Source organism: Sinocyclocheilus rhinocerous, unplaced genomic scaffold (assembly GCF_001515625.1).
Source record: "Sinocyclocheilus rhinocerous isolate Xijiao unplaced genomic scaffold, SAMN03320098_v1.1 scaffold2696, whole genome shotgun sequence".
Classification (NCBI taxonomy): Eukaryota; Metazoa; Chordata; class Actinopteri; order Cypriniformes; family Cyprinidae; genus Sinocyclocheilus; species Sinocyclocheilus rhinocerous.
Genome location: NW_015639582.1, coordinates 104,767 through 111,710, shown reverse-complemented (window position 1 = coordinate 111,710; position 6,944 = coordinate 104,767). Strand labels below are relative to the sequence as shown.

The 6,944-nt window shown below is 37.8% G+C and overlaps 1 long non-coding RNA gene across 1 annotated transcript; it reads left to right on the top strand.

The window, feature by feature from the left end:
- The first annotated feature begins 608 nt into the window (after positions 1–608).
- On the top strand, positions 609–2,397 carry LOC107751516 (uncharacterized). Its single transcript, XR_001641262.1, has 3 exons — positions 609–684; positions 1,505–1,663; positions 2,163–2,397. It is a non-coding gene; the product is annotated as an uncharacterized LOC107751516 (long non-coding RNA).
- The last annotated feature ends 4,547 nt before the right edge of the window (positions 2,398–6,944 follow it).

Genomic DNA, 6,944 nt, shown 5'->3' with positions numbered 1-6,944 from the left:
GACAGATGCGCAAGCGTGGACATCAGTGACAGACTATGACTGCATAATGACTGGACCTCTTCTTTCTTTTTTAACTTTGAAAACTTATATATTTTTCTGATGAAATGCAAATAAGGTTAATTTTATTCAAACTATTAATTTAAATACTTTTTACATACAATTTAATTAACCACAACTCAAAATTAAAAGTCCTGAAAACTTAATATTTTAAAGAATTGAACTACATAATTTTTAAATTATACATAAAAGTGGGTAGTAATGTTACGTACATTTGTGGCAAGCGATTGTCTTTTTTTAATGTTTAATTAAAGTAAAGTTTAACATATTACAACCTAAATGCATTTTTAACAACAAATTTAACTAAAGGAAAGCTCACCCAAAAGTGAAAATGTTATTTTAATTTACTCAGACCATCAAATTCTTTTATTTGTATTTATTTACTTTTTATAACTAAACATTTCATTGAAATAATAATTTCTCCAATAATAAAACTTTAAATAAAACTGCTGACACGTGTTTTATTATTTGTATGTGTTTTCTGTATGAACATTTCTATGCACGTCTATAAACCATATTAAACCAAGCGTTTGAACAGGACTTTTATTTTAGGACTTTTAGTGTGGCGATGTGACGTCATATGTCTGCGCCGCGCTATTGCGTGTGTTGTGACTCGGCTGAAGAAAGGTTTGTGTTTTTAAGCGTTTAAAGTGTTTAACCTTAATGAACGTTATTTTGTGAGTAAAACAGTACAGTAACAGAAGATGTGCGCCTCATTGTGATCCCTGTATTGTGAATCCGTTAAACGTAAACACGAATTCGGCCTCTAGCCATAATGATGACCATAGACTGTATAAAAACAGATGATGACAGAAAAGGAGCTTTCAAACTACGAGTCAACTGAATCAATTGCTTAAAAAATGATTCACTCGCTCGAATCACCACACGCTGACGAGAACTGCAGGCTCAAAACACTGGAAATGCAACGAGAACAACAAACAAACGTGAATAATGACAGCTTTTACAAACAAATAGCAAATGTTTTTAGGAACTGTAGTTAATGTAATGTGAAAATCATTAAATACCAACTAGGCCTATAATTTATGCTCTTTTACTCATTTGTTGTGCTACTTTTTTTAATCAGCTCGTTTAAGGCCATTAACTATCATTCCGACTGACTCTCTTACTGAGTTGTTGACTACTGACCTAGGGAGCTGATTGAGACACACCCAGAGATTTGATTTGCATTTATTTTGATAACACGTTAGAATAAGGAACATACATTCACTATTAATTAAGAGTTTTCCCTCAATAAACTCCCAATTAGCTGCTCATTAATAGTAAGGTAGTTGATAAGTTTAGGTATGGGTTGGATTAAGGGATCTAAAATATGGTCACGCAGAATAAGACATTAATATGTGCTTTATAAGTACTAATAAACAGCCACTATGCTAAAGTGCTACCTTTTTTTTCTTTCTGTTAATTGTTCCCATATTAAACATGACAGAGAGTCCAAATGCACACAAAAAAAACCTCCTGCTGAAGCAGCTGAGATCCACGTCACAGGCTACTGTTATAACGATGGCGTTTATTAAAGAGGAGACTGAAGACATTAAGATTGAAGCCGCAATCACAGCGAAACAAGAAGATACTGAAGAACAAACAGGTTGGTTTTCATTCTCAAAGCTGAACTTAGTCATTTGATCCTTATTAAAATATCCAGCTCTACAGACTTCTTGTCACAGCTTTATTTACACATTTTGATTTTCAATACTTTGGACTAATCGACTTCCAAGTGTTTGTTCATCAGTCCCTGTGTAAGAAATGACACTTTATGATTTGCTCCTAATTAAGTGATTAAAAGCATTTGCAAAAGTTTTATAATGTACACATTTTCCTCTCTGGGAAAAAAAACCAAAACATTTACTACCAAATTATACACTGCCTGGCCAAAAATAATAATAATTTGGCACATGGCAATATTTTAGGATCTGATCATTATTGCAGTGATTAATATGTTTCTGGCATGATCCATGTCGCACAGTGTGATTTGTAATGATCTTATAGGATTGATAAAATCGTGCAGTGTGTAGAAGGCTTTATGCTGGTTTTGATGTCTCTTGCTTTATGCCATTAAAGTGGTATTAATATATGTTTCTCTTTAGACCTAATGACGTTGAAAGAGGAGCGTGATGTACTAAATGAATCGGAAGAGCAAAGTCGGTTTGAGAAACATCATGATTTCATTACTGGGGAAAAGTCCACAAAGACTGAAATGGAGTCCTCACCAAAAACAGCTCAGAAGACCGAATCTAACAATTACTTCAGCTGCCGTCAATGTGGAAAGAGTTTCAGTAAAAAACGAAATCTTGAAGTCCACATGAGAATTCACACGGGAGAGAAGCCCTTCACCTGCCAACAGTGTAAAAAAAGTTTCACTCAAAAACAAAACCTTAATGTCCACATGAGAATTCACACTGGAGAGAAGCCCTTCACCTGCCAACAGTGTGGGCAGAGTTTTACGAATAAAGGAAACCTTAATGCCCACCTGAGAAGTCACACCGGAGAGAAGCCATTCACCTGCCAGCACTGTGGGAAGAGCTTTACACAAAAAGTAAACCTTGAGGTTCACCTGAGGCTTCACACCGGAGAGAGGCCTTTCATGTGTCTTCAGTGTGAGAAGAGTTTCATATATAAAAGGGACTTGAAACGGCATTTGCCAATCCATTCTAGAAAGAATTCGAAGTGTTCTGAGTGTGAGAGGTTTAGAAAAAGAAGACATTTCAAAAATCACCTTTGCATTCAGTCTGGAGCAAGGCGGATTAATTGTGATCTGTGTCATAAAAAAATTATTTTGCCGTCACACAGAAAAAGTCTTCACACCTGGAAAGTCACACGTATGTGAGGCCCTGTTGGTGTTCTTTGTGTGGAGAGAGTTTTAAGTAGCTGCAAAATTTATAATGGCACCAGAAAATATGTATCTGTGTACAATTAAAGCTAAGGTAGACAGTTTCTATGCTACTAGTGTCACCTAGTGGAACTATAAAAATAAAGATGTTTTCAAACGCCCTTTAGAAATGTCATACCTCCCCTAACTTAAACATGGCAAATACAGCTCTTACGGGTCTATAAAGGTGAAGGCATGTCGCAGCAGGTTTTTGGAGGCTACTTTCAACAAATGGTCTAGCATGTTAGAAACACATGTAACTTGAAGTTTAGCTTGTGTTGAAAAAAAAAAAAAAAAACTACTGAAACCCAAACATTCCATCAAATGATTTTGTTTTCCTACACCAGCTAAACAGCCTCTGTTTCTGCTGCTACAGTAGCCATGCCTCAAACTCTCACTATTGGCTGCTTTGAGGTATGCAAGCGCATAGGTTGACAGGCAGGTAGGACGACCTATCATGATTTGATGAACATTTTATGATCCTAAAGCTTGGGAAGCACCAAGCCGACGGTCAGCCGGCTAAAATCAGGCAGTACGTGTTTATTGAACTGTTGTATTAAATCAATATCAAATTTGCAAACTCCTTATCGCGATCTGTGGGCGCACAGAAAATAAGAGTTCTCAAGACTCAAAAGTACTTGCAAATGATAAGTTCCGTCATCTGTCATCGCGTTATAAGCGCGGAACCTGCGGGAATGAGTATAGTTATTATTAATAAGTCAGAGCAGTTCTGGAGATGTTGTTCATGTGTATTTATGTCCTCGTAGTGAGACGACAGAAGCTGAAATCAACGCGAGCGTCGCACACTTTGTGTAGAAAACAAAACCGCTCGTCTGTGTCATTTACAGGTGGCGCTTTTCGCCAGGAATATAGCCGTTTCCCCGGTAACCGCAGTAAACAAAGCAGCACAGCACCTGACTTTGAAACTTGCAGCGCTCATATTTAATAAATTAAACCATAGCCTTTTGAAGTGTAAGTTATATCTCAATTTACATGTATATTTAGTTTTTTTCACTGGAGCACCACCTGAGTCTTCTCCTCCCATTTCTACCAGTGATCATTGTTTCCTTCCCGCGGTATTACCAGCGCACATATAGCATCACTGGGCTGTAGGTTGCCAAGTTTAGGGGACAAATGGGTTGACATTTGTATGCGTCGATCGTGTGAGAAAGATGTGTTTCATACAAGATCTGGCAACTGGACAACCTTGGAATTTGTTGACTTGATAATTCATATAATGAGGTTTGGCTCATACAAATTACGAGAGTTTTACTGGAAGCAAATGTAACAAACATATAAAATACGCCCAGTGGGACTTTTTTTTAATAGAAAGATTAAAAATACGGGAAAATATTTAAACGGGATGATAGCGGGATAGAATGGTAAAAATACAGGAGAATCCCGGGAAAAACGGGAGGGTTGACAGGCATGTTTCTGGGCCCACTGGTTAACGTGTACTCTAGGCCCCAAGGCCCCATCCCCCAATTATCTTACCTTCTTGCCACATATAGCAACAATCAATATCAATAAGCATTAGAATTATTGCATATTCAATGAGAGACAATAAAGAACTAAATTTAAACAGTTTATTAAGTTAACTTAAATTATGCATTTAGAAACATAATATACAAATAATTATATACTGTAAACAGTACACAAAATTAACACCATTGTATTGTCTCTCTCATACACAGACAATAATGAAACGCTTTCTTAATGTCTTATAAGCTGTATTATTCCCCAAGAGCCAAACAGTGTGTTTTTCTCACAGCAACATCTTTGATTAGATCTTTGAAATCAAGCCGTCTTGCTAAATCGTGTTCAATAGAGAGCATGGCTAGACCATTTAGTCTTTCCTGAGACACTGTTGTTCTGAGGTAGTTCTTTATAAGATTAAGCTTACTGATGGCTCTCTCTCCACTTGCAACACTCACAGGCAGAGTGAAAAATATGCGCAAGGCAACGCACACTTCACTGAAAATACTCTGAAGCTGCATCTTGTAGATTTGATTCAAAAGCTCAAGTGGGAACAACTCTGAAGGGAAAGTAGCTGCATATACAGCATTGAGATGTCTCATCTCAGATCACTGTGGTATTTTTGTATTAGTGGATGGCACAAAACTGAGACAGTACTCACTCATACGCCCTATTTGCAGGACCCTATGTACTATTCGTTTCTAAGATTTCTCCAACCACTTTGAGTGATTTGGAAGACTTGATGTTGTGGTGCTCAGATATTATGTTATTCATTTTTAGGTTATTTTCATTACAAATTCACTTTGAAACGATATAACAGCATGACCATCGCAATTATTCTCCCTTCGAAGTGCCCTACGAAAACATTATTTATGCTGGTTGGAACGCAGCCTTGGTTTGGTTTGTGCGAAGAAAAGGTCAGTTTGCAAGTGAGTATCTTTGTTAAAACATTCCCAAAGACAAATTTCTCATAAAAATATTTGTAACATAGTATGTTAGAGATTTTCACTTATAGTGAATGTTATCTGTACTGTTCACGTAGGCTATTCAATATATACAGTGCATAGAGTGTTAAGCGCTAAGAAAATGTAAAATTCATACATTAACATAGGGTAGACCTATTTAAAATATCACTCAATATATATTCAATGAATGTTCCCAAATAAATGTAAAACAATGCTATAAATAAGTAAGTGGTAAAGTGGACTTTTTGTGTTGTGTTCACAGAAGTAGAATATGGAATATTCTCATAGGCTTTATAAACAACAAATATAACCTACTACTTGTTTGCAAAATTATTTAAATTAAGTCTGCAGGTGGAAACCATATACGCAAATAAACAAAATATTTATTAACACAAGTGTCAGATTCATTTAAACAAAAAATACAGTATCCAAACTGTCAAAAATTAACTAACCAAACATATTCTGAATTAACAGTTGTCTGACTTCTGCTCCTGCAGGATGCATTCTGCCTTGATGTGTGTTCAAAGGATCATCATCATCATCATCAGAAGTGCCATCTTCCTCACCATCAGCACCAGCAAGACCCCCCTCTTCCTCATCAAGAAGCTGGACATTTTCCTTGACTGCAATGTTGTGGAGAATTGCAGTTACTACAGTTACAGAGCAGCTTTTGGAGGGGTTCAGCTTCAGGCCACCACTGGACTTGCTGATACAGCGAAACCGTTGTTTCCACAGTCCTATAGCTCTCTCCACTGTAGAGCGTGTCCTTCCATGGGCCTGATTAAATCTTTCCTCTGCAATGGTGACTGGATGCTGCACAGGTGTTATGAGGTATGGGCGAAGAGGATAGCCACTGTCTCCCAGCAGCCAGCTATCCCCAAAGCCACCCTCTTCAGCCCCTTGGCAAATTGCAGAATTGGCCCATACAAAAGAGTCATGTGTGCTCCCAGGCCACTTTGCAACAATGTCAGTAAACATCCCCTGGTGATTGCACACTATTTAAACATTAATAGCTGGATAGCCCTTCCTGCAAATGTATATTGGCTCATTTACAACAGGGCTAGCCACTGGGATAAGGGTGCCATCAATGATGCCAATCAATCTGGGGATGCTGGCAATAATATAAAACTGTCGATTGGCCTGCTGGATTTCTTCTGGTGTTTTGGGGAAAGCCAGGATGTTCTTCATAAGCTGCAAAAGCAAAGGTGTTACTGCTGTCACAGTTTTGCTGACTGAAGACTTGCTGAGCCCCAGGCCATCACCCACCACCTCCATAAAACTTCCAACAGCATAAAAATGCAGTGTAGCTAACAACTGCACCGCTGAACTTAAGGCATAGTTTCTTCTTGTGGCCCTCTGAAGGTGTGGTTTCACAATCTGAAGTAATTCAAGGATCTTGTTCCTTGGAAGCCGGACTTTTCTCAAGATGGCATCATCAGATAGTGCGTCAAGGGGGGTAAAATGTGTCCTTATGTAGGCATTTATGTACACTGTCTGACTTCTGCTCAAGCTGACAAGCTGCCTTCTATGCTCAAGCTGTAGAATTATTTGTAAAGCTG